Below are 15,440 nucleotides of genomic sequence, written 5' to 3' on the forward strand. Positions count from 1 at the left end.
AGATTTTTTTTCCTCAAACTGAATTTAAATCTCATCCCTTTGGGATTTGAACTCAGACCTCCTGATAACTAGCAGATGCAGGAGACTACATATACTAGAATTCACTCCTCTAGCCAGAACTCTTTGTGTCCCAGAATGTTTTCAGATAAGTGGCCCAGATCTTTAGGTCGCAACACCCCTAACTTAACCACAGTGCTGTTACTGAGATTTCTGACAGCTTTCGTTCTAACAGGGGAACAACCTTATTAGATTCAGAAGGTACCTAATAAAGTGGCTACTGAGTGTATGCTTGTGGTCTTCTGCTGCGGTAGCCCATCCACTTCAAGGTTGAACGTGCTGTGCTTTCAGAGATGGTTTTCTGCACACCACTGTTATAATACATAGTTATTAGAGTTACTGCAGCCTTCCTGTCAGCTTGAACCAGTCTGGCCATTCTCCTCTGACCTCTCTCATTAACCAGGCATTTTCACCTACAGAACTGCTGCTTGATGGATTTTTCACACCATTCTCTGCGACTCTGGAGACTGTGGACTTGGTGCCAGATTAAAGAAGTGGGCCCAAGAACAAGGAATGAACCTTGGGCCGGCTGGTGACGCAACGACATCGGCGCTGGACCCGGGAGTGGAGGTTCCCGGGTTCGAAACTAGTCGGGTCCACTCCCGAGCACGCTTTCCATCCGTGCCGGGTTGAGTGTCGAGATCGCAACTCGACCTCGTAAAATAAAGGGAAAATACTGTGAAATTGTCTGTGTGAGGAGTGGCCAGCCACACAGTCTCTCTCTCTCTCTCACTCAGCACCTTGTAAAGGCCATGAAAAAGACATCATCACGGACGCACGCACGGATGCGCATGCACACAGGCACGCGCCAAAAAAAAAAAGAAATGAACCGATGTTTGGCCAAGTTAAGCACTAAACCAGATTAAAAAGATCCAGATGTCAAGGGCGAGGGTAAAGGATGAACTGGCGTGCAGCTCACTAGTCCATGAGACTTACCAGCCTCAGCACTGAACTAAGTCTGCAACTGTGGCCTGCATCCATCAGCACTGACCTCAGCTCAGTGGCCTGTAGCCATCGGGCTCCTGGACCAGCTTCACTCGCCTCAGCACCGAACTGACTCTCTTTCAGAGACTCTGCGGTTCATGTTCTGTGTCTTATTTGTTTACCTTTTCTATTGTTTGCACAGTCTGTTCTTCTTTTCCCCACACATTGGGTGCTTGACACTGGATTGTGTGTGTGTGTGACTTTCTCTGTGTGAGTGTGTGTCTGTGCATCCCTCGGTCTATATCCATGTGTCGCTGTCTGTCGGTCTGTTTCTGTGAGTGTGAGTGTGTATGCACGGGTGTGCGAGCATGCATCAGTATGCATACACGTGTGCGTGTGTGCCTGCAGTATTCTGCTCACAACTAGGCCCAGTGAACTGGTGACAAGTAGCATCTGCTCTCACCAGCCACCGTCTGAGACACCATCTGCCGAGGCAGGGTCTGCTTGGAGCTCAACATGTCAGTGATGTACACCAGGCAGACGAGCGGTGAGGTCCACACTTACACCTACATCACACCCGTAGCCCCTGCGCTGCACGTGCCAGACCGAAATCAGTCGGGGATTCATCCCACTCAGCCATCTCGCTTCCCACTAATTTTCCCAGTAAACTATTCTCTCCACAACCCCTCAACCCCCAACATATTATATGCATTTTAGCTTACTGCCCGTTAGGCTGCTGGCATTTAGGGCAGCGGTGAAGGTCCTCCATCTCTGTCTGTATAGGATTCTTCATTGCTCTTTCCAGAACGGTTGTCTTTTTTTGGCCAGGCAGGATTGCTGCCCCTCAGCTGAACCCCCGAACCTGGAGGACCAGTGGCCCACTCGTAATCTGGCCTCTACCCTTTGACCTGTTCAGCATGGGCAACCCTACCAAGAACCAAAGCACAAGGCCCCGACTCGAGCCAGCATGGCTCCTGGGTCAATGGGTCACACAAGCCTCCAAACCCAACGACAAGGTTGTGGTCCTCATGGAAATCACATCCACATACCAGGCGCCACTTAACCCACCAACTTACACAATGGCAGAAGACAGAAAAGCCTGAAAACACTCAGCACCAACTTCTGCTCCGCTGTGATAAGACTATTAAATGGACCTCTTGTACGATTAGCGGGAACCTTGAATTCACAACCTATGTCATTATGACTTTGTGCCCTATAGTCCACCTGCCCCTCACTTCTTCACTTACGCTCTCACCCTATCTGTTGCCCGTTACTTTGCACTCAAAGTTGAAAGTTATCATCGAAGTACGTATGTGTCTACCTTGAGATCCACCTTCTTGTGGGCATTCACAATAGAATAAATGAAAAACTACACCCGCACAAGCAACCAATGTGCAAAAGTAGACAAACTGTGCAAATAATTAAAATAATAGATAAATAAATATGGTACTGTGCAAAAGTCTTAGGCACCCTTGCTATATATGTGTGCCTAAGACTGTTTCACCATACTGTACTTGTACTGGAGTGTCAACTCCCAGTCCACAATAGAGACCCATATCAGAATCAGGTTTATCATCACTCACATGTGTCATGAAATTTGTATTTTTTTGTGGTATCAGTACAGTGCAATATATAAAATTACTACAGTACTGTGCGAAAGTCTTAGGCACCCTAGCTATATATCTGTGCCTAAGACTTTTGCACAATAGACAGATAGATAGATAGATAGATACATAAATAAATAATACTGAGCACGAGTTGCAGAGTCCTTGAAAATGAGTCCGTAGGTTGTGGAATCAGTTCAGAGTTGTGGTGAGTGAGGTTATCCACACTGATTCAGGAGCCTGATGATAACTGTTCCTGAAACTGGTGGTGTGGGACCCAAGGGTCCTGCTCCTCCTTCCTGATGGCAGCAGCAAGAAGAGAGCCTGGCCTGGACAGTGGAGATCTTTGACGATGGTTGCTGACCTCTCGTGGCAGGGCTCCTTGTAGATGTGCTCAAAGACGAGGAGGGCTTTGCCTGTGATGGACTGGACTGTATCCAGCACCTTTTGTAGGATTTTCTGTCTTTGGCTTTGGTGTTTTCATAAATGGGCGTGATGCAACTAGATGTACAGCTAGGGTGCCTAAGTCAGGATGCTGTGTTCTTGCTTTTCCTCAACACGATAGCATTGTGTTAACTGCTACACTACCAGGGTGCCCTAAACTAGCACCCAAACAGGGGATTGAACCCTAGAACTTGAGACTAACTCTACCAACTGAGCTACCCAAGCTCTCCTAGTTCCAAGTGCTCCAGCCAGAGGGAACTGTCAAGTCCCGCAAGAATTTTATAGGTTTTAATGAGATCACATCTCATCCTTCCAAACTCTAGACCTCTGAGGAGAGCTAAGGTACCAGTGATCCCTGTTTCCATCCAGGGGGTCAGTGTGGACATGTGGAGGATTACAAATACCTGGGGATACGAATTGACAATAAACTGGACTGGTCAAAGAACACTGAGGCTGTCTACAAGAAGGGTCAGAGCCGTCTCTATTTCCTGAGGAGACTGAGGTCCTTTAACATCTGCCTGATGATGCTGAAGATGTTCTACGAGTCAGTGGTGGCCAGTGCTATCATGTTTGCTGTTGTGTGCTGGGGCAGCAGGCTGAGGGTAGCAGACACCAACAGAATCAACAAACTCATTCGTAAGGCCAGTGATGTTGTGGGGATGGAACTGGACTCTCTGACGGTGGTGTCTGAAAAGAGGATGCTGTCCAAGTTGCATGCCATCTTGGACAATGTCTCCCATCCACTACATAATGGACTGGTTGGACACAGGAGTACATTCAGCCAGAGACTCATTCCACCGAGATGCAACACAGAGCATCATAGGAAGTCATTCCTGCCTGTGGCCATCAAACTTTACAACTCCTGCCTTGGAGGGTCAGACACCCTGAGCCAAAAGGCTGGTCCTGGACTTATTTCATAATTTACTGGCATAATTTACATATTACTATTTAACTATTTATGGTTTTATTACTATTTAATTATTTATGGTGCAACTGTAACGAAAACCAATTTCCCCCCGGGATCAATAAAGTATGACTATGACTATGACTAAGATACTGGTTCAATCCTCACTGGAAGCTTACCATGATAGGCAGCAAGCTTTAAAGTGCCGGAAGCAAAGCTGGCCTCCCAAATCAAGAGCCATGAGGTAATGCTGCAGCTCTGTAAAACCCTGGTTAGACCACACTTGGAATGTTGTGTTCAGTTCTGGTCACCTCATTATCGGAAGGATGTGGAAGCTTTAGCGAGAGCGCAGAGGAGATTTACCAGAATGCCATCCGGATTAGAGATCTTGTCTTATGCGGATAGCAGGAGCGAGCAAGGGATCTTCTCTTTGGAGCGAATGAGGACGAGCGGTGACACTGTCGTGTAGCTGTTCATATAACGCCAGTGACCGGGGTTCAATTCCGGTTGCTGTCTGTAAGGAGTTTGTACATCCTGCCTATGACTGCGTGGGTTTCCTCCGGGTGCTCCGGTTTCCTCCCACAGTCCGAAAGACGTAGGGGTGATTAGGTTAATGAGCCTCATGGGTGTAATGGGGCAGCACAGGCTCGTTGGGCTGGAGGGGGCCTGTTCCCTGCTCTTTCTCTAAATAATAATAATAATCAGAGACATAGATGGAGCAGACAGCCAGAGATCTTCCTCTGGGTGAAAATGGCTAGTGCCAGGGGCATAATTTTAAGGTGATTGGAGGATGTCAGAGCTAAATTTTATTTTACAAAGACGCTGGTGGGTGCATGGAATGTGCTGCCTGGGGTGGTCGTAGAGGCAGACACATGAGGGACGTTAAAGAGACTCTGAGGTAGAAACGCGGCTGATAGAAAAATGGAGGGCGACCTGGAAGGGAAGCATTAGATTGATCTTAAGAGCAGGTTAAAAGGTCAGCACAGCATTGCAGGCAGAAGGAGCCGTACTGTTCGAGAATGTTCTGCATGCTAGTCCCTCTGCTCAGCGATCTCACTGTTCCATAAGACACAGGAGCAGAATGAGATAGTCTCATCCAGCCCACCAAGTCTGCACCGCACACTCTCACAACCGACCTGCCCAAGGTCTCAGGGTCAGGTTCTAACTTCCAAGTAGGTGGGAGCACAAATTGTCATATGAACATAGACACACAAATGTACACACATCCACACACACATTGATTGAGACACTATTTCGCACAAACATTCATAACTACACACACACACACACACACACACACACACACCAACACAAGCCTGCACACGCACAGACTGAGGCACCATTTCACATAAACACACTCACGTACACACTGATTCAGACAGCATATCATTCACACACACTCCCTTAGACTCACGTGCTCATGTAGTTAACTTTCATACACGCATATACATGCAGAGAGAGATGCACTCAAATGCACAAAAACACAGACATAATGATCCTCTCATACACACATACACACTCTTTCCTCTCTCATATAGTCAGACAGACACACACACAAAGTGTGAAATCTTCTCTCTCGCACACTGAATGAGACACACAGACATAAAGTGTTATACTCTCTGTCTCTCACACACACACAAACAAAGCAAGAATTTCTTTGCTCTCTCCAGCAGAATCAGACTCTCTTGCAGACGAGTCACTGTGAAATACTCGTTCCCTTTCTTTCTCTCACACAGAGTAAGATACTCTTTTCTATTTGCACAGATAGAATGAGACAGACAGTCACACACACAGAATAAGACCTACACACTTTCCAGTCGTGATGAAGGGTCTCACCTCCAAATGTCCACTGTTTATTCTGCTTTCCACAGATGCTACCTGACCTGCAAAGTTCCTCCAACTGCGTGTGTGTGAGTGTGAGTGTGTGTGTGTGTGTGTGTGTGTGTGTGTGTGTGAGTGAGTGTTGCCCACAATTCCAAAGCAAACCCAGGCAATGATGCAGTGTTGAATTTAGGGAATGCCACACACTACCCCAGTGACACCTTCCCTGTCAAGCCAAGGGCATCCACGGGGTCCTCTGATGGCCCGATGCTGAAGTTAATTCACATCTGGTTATGTTTTTACGTCCTGGACAACATAAACAAAATAAACGGGGATACAGTAGCATAGCGGTTAGTGTGAGACTTTGCAGCGTCAGTGATGCCGGTTCAATTCCTGCGCCGCCTGGAAGGAGTTTGTACGTTCTCCCCGTGACCGCGTGGGTTTCCCCCGGGTGCTCCGGTTCCAATGAGCAACGGGTTAGTAGGTGAGTCGGTCATACAGGTGTAGTTAGGCAGCGCAGGCTTGGTGGGGAGGGAGGGCCTGTTCCCGTGCTGTAACTCTAAATAAAATCTCGCCACTGGGATTTCACTTCACGCAAAAGGGTGTCCGCCGCGTTCCGCTACAGTGACCGCGATGAGCAAAAGCCGCACTCAGCAGCTGCCGGGAGCGCCCTGACAGGAGTTACGGAAATGCAATCTTCACAATTCTGTTTTGTTCGGACCCGCGGGGTCGTCTCCACAAAGAGTCCCAGAGGGCACCTCAGCCCATGTTGGAAAGCGGGGGTGGGATGAGGGGGATGGCACGGCAAGATCCCACGTGGCGAGAGAAGCGGCAACCCCGGTTTTTTTTTGTATGTGGATGGGAGAAGGTGTTGGCACATCTGAGCGAGAACCACCCCCTCTCCCTTCGGAAAACAGCGACGGCAATCTTGCATTCCTCAACAAGGAGAGTTTAAAAACGCAGAGGCGACGATTTGATTGATCGCTGCGCCTGTCGTCTTAGTGTCCTGGTCTGTTACACACACACACACACACACACACACACACACACAGGCGTCTCCATTTGACAAACTCTGCCCGCTCCACCGTGGAAGACGCCCCACCAACCCGACACCGGGACGGGTCGCCGACAGATGCCCGCACACGCTCGCCTTCCTCAGCGCTTTGTACTTCATGCCGTTCGGTTGCCAGTGATTCGGAAGGAGGGAGCGAGGGCTGAGCGGGGAGGGATGGAGGGATGGAGGGGGGAGATGCATTATTGCAGAGAAGAACAGACCGCGCGCTGCTCCAAACAGCAAATAAATTAACTACGGAGGAGGAATCAAGCAGAAATTTCCTGACTCCGCATTAATTCTGTGTGCAGTCCGGGTTTCGCCCGCAGTGTGGTGGTGGGGGTTGGAGGGGGGCGTTTGAAGTAAAGAAGGATGGCTGGGGGTCGATAATGCTTTAGACTTCAAAATTGCCCTTTGGCCAAAACAGACCACAAAAAATACAACAAAACAGAGAGTAAGGGTCAGACAGACAATATAAACACCCAACCACCACAATATAAAACCTGGCGCGGGTGGGAGGGGTACACGGATAAGAAATAAGCACGGGAAGGGGGAGGAGGGGGTTGTAAGAAGCCGGAGAGGGGATTTGTTAAGGTTGGGAGGAGGGGAGAGAAGTCTGCATAGCTGTTATCCAAACCCGCGCTCTCCAGCCGCAAGCACGTCCGAACTGATGGACGGTGGCAGGATCGCGCCACCCCGTCCAAGCCGCTAAACTGTGGGATCCAGCCCGCCACCCCTCCCCTTCCCCTCGCAGCCCCCCACCCCGCCTCACGGCAGACCGCGGTGCACAGAACGAGGCACAAAACTTTCAGAAATTCACCCACCGTGAGTGTGTCTGTCTTCACCTGGACGCGTTGAGAGATTCTGGAAGTCAAGTCACGTCTCCTGGGCGGTGACAGAGAGGGGTTGTTAATTATATGGAGAGTGAAACATCTCTCGCTGTCTCTCTCTTCTCTTCCACAACCACTCTATCTCCCTTTCTCTTCTGAAGCTCCTGTCTTCTCCACCGGTACCCCAGCCGTGACCGTGGCGCGATGGGTTAGATTCAACAGCACTCCTCTTTTCTCTATCTCCCTCTCTCTCTTTCCCCTCTCTGTCTCCCTCTCTCTCTCTGCCCCTCTCTCCTTCCCCTCCACCGGTACTCCCACCGTGTGTGTGGCGAGCTGCAGAGGTTGGATTAGACTGGACAGCACTGTACCCCTCTCTCTCTCTCACACACTCTCTCTCTCTTCCCTCTCTCTCCTTCTCTCCTTCTCTCTCTGATAATGCGTCCAAAGCAGCCAGCCCGGTGGAAAGCAGGCGCGCTGCCTCCAATCGCAGGGAGAGCGGGAGGAGACTATGATAATAAATCCCATGAAACAAGAGCGGTGACACACAGGAACGGGCCCTTCGGCCCGTCATATTTGTAATGCCAGATTAAACCGATCCCATCTACCTGCCGGTGATCCATGTCCCTCCATTCCCTGCCTATTCACGTGCCTGTCTTAAAAAGCCTCCGAGCCGCCTCTGCACAGCACGGAAACAGGCCGTTCGGCCCAACTCACCCATGCTGAACAAGGTGCCGGTCAAAGCGAATCCAATACGTCCACGTTTGGCCCTATCCCTCTGAATATCACTATAAATTTACCTGTCCACATGTCTTTTAAATGTTGCTACTGTACTTGCCTCAGCAGCTTCCTTCCGTGGCTGGTTCAATACCCACCACCCTCCGTATGAAGCAGTTCAGAATCAGGTTTAATACCACTATGTCGTGAAAAGTATTTTGTGGAAGCATTTCAGTGCAAGACATTAAAAAAATACTGATAAAGGGTCTACACCCAAATGTCAACTCTTTATTCCCCTCCGTTGATGCTGCCTGACTTGCTGAGTTCCTCCAGAATTTTGTGTGTGTTACTCTGGATTGCCAGCATCTGAAGAATGTGCTGTTTTAAAAAAATACTGTTAAGTTACATTTTAAAAATAAATAAATAAATAAATAAATAGGCAAAAGAAGAATTGTGAGGTAGTGTTCATGGGTCCATGGATTGATAGAAATCTGTTGGCAGAGGGGAAGAACCTCTTCCTGAAATGTTGAGTGCGTGTCTTCAGGCTTCTGAACCTCCTCCCGGATTAGAAGGGGGCATGTTACGGCTAGTGAGGTCTTTAATAATGGATGCCGCGACCTTGTGGCATCACCTTTTGAAGGTGTCCTCGATGGTGGGGAAGGTCGAGTCCATGATGGAGCTGGCTGACTCTCCAACCCCGTGCGACTCTTTTCGGATCCTCTGCATTGGAGCCTCCACCCCAGGTGGTGATGGAACCATTCAGAACGCTCTTCAACATATACATCTGTATGAACTCGCTCGAGTCTTTAGTGAAATACCAAATCTTCTCAACCACCAAATGAAGTAGAGTGACTGCCTGCATTCTTCATAATTGCATCAATACGTTGGGCCAAGGATAGACGTTGACACCCAGGAATTTGAACCTTCTTGCCCTTTTCAATGAGGACTGATGTGCGTGTTCTCCTAAATTTGCCCCCCAGATCCCATTCACATCTTTCCCCTTTCACCTTAAGTCTATGCCTTTTAGTTATTGATTCTCTTTCCCTGAGGTAAATATTGTGCACATTCACCCATATCTATGTCCCTCATGATTTTATACATCCCACAGTGAGGGTGTCAAAGGTCAAAGGCAGGAGAATGGAGTTGAGAGGCATGATAGAATGGCAGAGCAGACTTGATGGGCTGAGTGGCTCCTGTGTCTTATTTTCCATCTTGACCCCATTCTCTTGCCTTCTACCTGTAACTTTTAACCCCTTAATTAATCAAGAAGCTATCAACCTCCACCTTAAATATGCACACTGATGGTCTCCACAACCATCTGTGGCAATGAATTCCACAGAGTTGTCACCCTTTGGCTAGAGAAATTCCTCCTCATCCCTGTTCTAAATGGACATCCTTCTATTCTGAGACTGGTACTAGACTCCTCCACTTCCCCGTTATTGAAAATATCTTCTACATGTCCACTCTGTCTCGATCTTTCACTATTTGGTAGGTTTTAATGAGATCCCCTGTTAAGCTCCAGTGAGTACAGGCCCAGAGCCATCAAACAGCCCTCATACATTAACCCTTTCACTCCTGGGATCACTCTCGTGTACTTCCTTTGGACCATCTCCAATGACCCTCTCTGATTCAGGAACCGCTTCTTCCCCTTTGCCATCCGATTCCTGAATGGACTTTGAAGCTTTGGACACTACCTCACTTTTTTTAATATACAGTATTTCCGTTTTTGCACATTTTTAATAATTTATTCAGTATATGTCATTGATTTACTTGTTTATTTATTATGTTTTATTTTATTTATTATCATTATTTTTTCTCTCTCTCTGCTAGATTATGTATTGCATTGAACTGCTGCTGCTAAGTTAACACATTTCATGTCACATGCCGGTGATAATAACCTGATTCTGATTCTGACAGCACATCTTTTCTTGTATAAGGGGCCCAAAAGTGCAGCCCCATATCTGAGAAAGGAGTGAAGGGCTCGGCTGATCGTGGAGCAAAACGCAGAGCAGGGAACAGTACAACACAGGAAAGGCCCTACGGCCCACAACGCTGTGCCAAATCAATCTGATTGATAATCATATGGCCAACTAAACTAACCTCTGCCTACACATATCCTTCCATTTCCTCACATTCCTGTGCATGTCTAAACTTCTCTTTAAAGTCCCTAATACTTCTGCTTCTACCACCACTCTAGGAGGTGCATTCCAGACACCCATCTCTCTTACCCCACACGTCTCTCTTGAAATTACCCGCCTCCCACCTCAAATGATGACCTCTAGTATTAGACATTTTAACTCTGGGAACCAAGTACTCTCTATCTACTCTACCTTGTTCATTTGGTATATCTAGGAATAATGGTGCACAGTTCCCTGAAGGTGGAATCTCATGTGGATAGGGTGGTGAAGAAAGCTTTTGGTATGCTGGCCTTTATAAATCCAGAGCATTGAGTATAGGAGTTGGGATGTAATGTTAAAATTGTACAAGGCATTGGTAAGGCCAAATTTGGAGTATTGTGTACAGTTCTGGTTACTGAATTATAGGAAAGATGTCAATAAAATTGAGAGAGTACAGAGAAGGTTTACTAAAATGTTGCCTGGGTTTCATCTCCTAAGTTACAGAGAAAGGTTGAACAAGTTCAGTCTTTATTCTTTGGAGCGTAGAAGGTTGAGAGGGGACTTTATAGAGGTGTTTAAAATTATGAGGGGGATTGATAGAGTTGACGTGGATAGGCTTTTTCCATTGAGACTGGGGGAGATTCGAACAAGAGGACACGAGTTGAGAGTTAATGGGCAAAAGTTTAGGGGTAACATGAGGGGGAACTTCTTACTCAGAGAGTGGTAGCTGTGTGGAACGAGCTTCCAGCAGAAGTGGTTGAGGCAGGTTCGATGTTGTCGTTTAAAGTTAAATTGGATAGATATATGGACAGGAAAGGAATGGAGGGTTATGGACCGAGTGCAGGTTGGTGGGACTATGTGAGAGTAAGAGTTCGGCATGGACTAGAAGGGCCAAGATGGCCTGTTTCCGTGCAGTAATTGTTATATGGTTATATGCCCTGTCATATGACGTGGGTGATCATGGTCTTTCCATGACTGTGATTGTTCTTGGCAAATGTTTCTGCAGAAGTGGTTTGCCATTGCCTTCTTCTGAGCAGTGTCTCTACACGAGGGGTGACCCCAGCCATTATTGATACTCTTCAGAAATTGTCTGTCTGGCGTCAGTGGTCACATAACCAGGACTTGTGATCTGCACCAGCTGCTCATACGACCATCCACCACGTGCTCCCATGGCTTCACGTGACCCTGATCGGGTGGCTAAGTGGGTGCTACACCTTGCCCAAGGGTGACCTGCAGGCTAGCGGAGGGAAGGAACACCTTACACCTCCTTTGGTAGAGATGTATCTCCACCCCACCACCCATCTACTCTATCTGTGCCTCTACTAGTCTTATAAACCTTTATGTTGTTTCCCCTCGGTCTCCACCACTCCAGGGAAAGCAACCCAAGTTTGTGCCACCTCTTGTTATAGCGCAACATAACAGGTTGGCACAACATCGTGGGCAAAGGGCTCATACTGTGCTGTGCTGTACGATGTTCCATATTCCATGTTCAGACATGTGGGGTAAATGTCTTCCAGAGTACGGTGGGTGCCTGCATCAGGCTACCAGGGAAATGGCAAAAGCAGACATGACACTTGTGCTTAACACAAGAGACTCTACAGATGTTGGAAATCCGGAGTAACACACACAAAATGCTGGAGGAACTCAGCAGGGCAGGTAGCGTCTATGGAGTGGAATAAACAGTGAACTTTCCGGACTCTTCATCAGGACTTCCACTATAGGACTAGGCCTTGAGAAACATCTCGGCCCCCAACGTCGATTGTTTATTCATTTCCATAGATGCAGCCTGACCGGCTGATTTCCTTCAACATCTTATGTGTGTTCTTTTCAATATTCAATAGGTTTCAAGATTCCCCACCCCCACCTCTCATTCTTCTAAGCTCCAGTGAGTTAAGTCCAGAGCCATCAAACGCTCCTCATACGTTAACCCTTTCATTGCCAGGATCATTCTCATGAACCTCCTCTGGACCCTCTCCAGTGCCTGCACGTCCTTTCTTACATATGAGGCCCGAAACAGAGGACCCTATATTTAAGGAAGATGCGAAGGGTTAGGTTGATCGTGGAGTAGGTTACAAGATCAGCAAAACATTGTGGGCAGAAGGGCTTGTACAGTACTAATCTGTTCAGATGTGTGACAGTATACAAAATTATGAGGATATAGATAGAGAAAATGCAAGTAGGCCTTTTCCACTGAGGCTGAGTGAGACTAGAAGTAAAGGTCATAGGTTAAGGGTGAAACGTGAAATGCTTAAGGGGAACGTGAGGGAGAACTTCACTCAGAGGGTGGTGCAAGCATAGAATGAGCTGGCTGTCGAAGTGGTGGATGTGGGTTTAATTTTTTTTAGATTATGAAGACTTGTAGTCCTCTCTTATTGTCATTTAGTAATGCATGCATTAAGAAATGATACAATATTCCTCTGGTGTGATATCACAAAACACAGGACAGACCAAGACTGAAAAAACTGACAAAACCACATAATTATAACATATAGTTACAACAGTACAACAATATCATAACTTGATGAAGTCCATGAGCACAGTAAAAGTTCAAAGTCCCTCAAATCTCACGCAGACGGGAGAAGGAAGAAAAACTCTCTCTGCCATGCCCAACCACAATCCGTCTCTGAGTCATCCGAAAACTTCGAGCCTCCGATCAGCTCTCCGACATCGAGTACCGAGCACCATCTCTATCCGAATGATTCGACCTCAATCTCGGTCGCCAACAGCAGGCAAAGCCAGAGATTTTGAGGCCTACACTCCGGAAGATTCCCGACCATGCAGTAACAACAGCAGCGAACGAGCGTTTCAGAAACTTCTCCAGATGTTCCTCTGTGCTTTCAGGTCCCTCTCCATCAAATCAGAATTGTCCACGGCCCCTATTTAATGGATACGATGTCATTTTTCACCGAAGGGCTGCGCACGCGCGGTGCGCTGCTCTCTCTCCTCCCGCCGAGAGAATTGCAGTATTTAAGAGAAGTTTGGACAAGTACAAAAATGGGAGGGGTACGGAGGCTGTGGTCCAGGGGTGGGGTGACAGGACTCAGCAGAATAACAGTTCAGCAAGGACTAGATGGACTGAAGGGCCTGTTTCTCTGCTAGATTGTTCTATGACTCCGTGTTTTCCACAGGGAGTGGTGGGTGCTTGGAACAGGATACTAAAGCTGGAGGTGGAAGTAGATTTCACCATTATGTTTAAGATTCATTTGGACAGGCAGGTGTATATGCAGGAAATGGAGGGATATTGATGCAGTTATAAAGAAGACAAGACAGAGACTATACTACTTTAGGAGTTTGAAGTGATTTGACATGTCAACAAATACACTCAAAAACTTCTATAGTTGTACCGTGGAGAGCATTCTGACAGGCTGCATCACTGTCTGGTACGGAGGGGCTACTGCACAGGACCGAAAGAAGCTGCAGAAGGTTGTAAATCTAGTCAGCTCCATCTTGGATACTAGCCTACAAGGTACCCAGGACATCTTTAGGGAGCAGTGTCTCAGAATGGCAGTGTCCATTATTAAGGACCTCCAGCACTGGCTGGTGGCGCAGTGACATCAGTGCCGGACTCCGGAGCAAAGGTTCCTGAGTTCGAATCCAGTTGGGCCGCTACCGGGCATGCTTTCCATCCGTGCCGGGTTGAGTGTCCAGCTCACAACTCAGCCTCGTAAAAAAACTGCGCTGTGAGAGGGACATGGGGAAACCACTCACAGAATCTTTCCTCCAAGACAACCACTTGAAAAAGTGGTTGCTGAGGCTCTGGCAGAGTATGGCACACAAAAAAAAGCACCCAGGGGATGTCCTTTTCTCACTGTTACCATCAGGTAGGAGATACAGAAGCCTGAAGGCACACACTCAGCGATTCAGGAACAGCTTCTTCCCCTCTGCCATCTGATTCCTAAATGAACATCATACCCATGAACACTACCTCACTTTTTTAATATACAATTATTTCTGGTTTTTGCGTGATTTTAATCTATTCAATATGCATATACTGTAAATTTATTTATTTATTTATTTATTTAATATATATTTTTTCTCTTACTGTATTGCATTGAACTGCTGCTGCTAAGTTAACAAATTTCACGACACATGCTGGTGATAATAAACCAGATTCTGATGTAGGACATGTACAGAGCAAGGGATTTAGTTTAATTTGGCTTTGTGTATGATACAGACATCACGGTTCCTGGACTGTGCTGTTCTCTGTTCTGTGTTTAATGATGATATCAAGGCAAACTGGGTCAAAATGCAACACATCAATAATTGGTTTTCCTGGAGCTTGAATAAACAAAACAATGCCTCAAGAAAGTTTAAACACACATCAAATAAAGCACTATTGCGTTAAAGAGGAAAATGAGTCAGAGCAGTGTACAGCATAGGCACAGACTTCTCACTCCATCTGACCAAACCTGAAAAACAGGCCAGAATTAGGTTTATTATCAAATTTCAAGATTAAAATTTATTTATCATGTGCACATTGAAACATAGGGTGAAATGAGTCATTTGGGTTCACAACCAAGAGTGCGCTGGGGGCTTGCCACACGGTCCGGTGCAACATAGTGTGCCCGCAAAGTTCGGTAGAGCAATGCGGAACACAACAACCGCCAAAACAACAACAGCAGAACAAGTTTTATTCTCCCTCCCTCACACCACATACACAGCACCTTAAGCCTGAGACAGGCTCCAGTCTCCAGCGGACTTGAACTTGCAGATTATATGACATAAAATCTATGGTTTTGTAGTACAGTGAAAAGAATTAAAAATTACTATAAAATTATAAAATAAGTAAATAGCACCAAAAAAAGGAATATTGAGATAGTGTTTGTGAGTTCATGGAATAGTGAGAAATCTGATTGAAGAGGGGAAGAAGCTGTTCCTGAATCATTGAGTGTGTGTCTTCAGGCTCCTGTACCTCCTCCCTGATGGCAGAGGGGAAGAAGCTGTTCCTGAATGATTGAGAGTGTGTCTTCAGGC

The 15,440-nt window shown here is 47.0% G+C and overlaps 1 protein-coding gene across 4 annotated transcripts in view; it reads right to left on the reverse strand.

The window, feature by feature from the left end:
- LOC134344556 (pituitary adenylate cyclase-activating polypeptide type I receptor-like) overlaps positions 1 to 8,087 on the reverse strand; it is a 269,718-nt gene extending 261,631 nt beyond the window's left edge. For all 4 annotated transcript variants that reach the window (XM_063044563.1, XM_063044562.1, XM_063044561.1 and 1 more), the window contains exon 1: positions 7,630 to 8,087. The gene's annotated coding sequence lies outside the window, so the exon portion shown is untranslated. The remainder of the gene's footprint in view (positions 1 to 7,629) is intronic.
- Between the last annotated feature and the right edge of the window lie 7,353 nt (positions 8,088 to 15,440).

This window comes from Mobula hypostoma, chromosome 3, assembly GCF_963921235.1.
Source record: "Mobula hypostoma chromosome 3, sMobHyp1.1, whole genome shotgun sequence".
Taxonomy (NCBI): Eukaryota; Metazoa; Chordata; class Chondrichthyes; order Myliobatiformes; family Myliobatidae; genus Mobula; species Mobula hypostoma.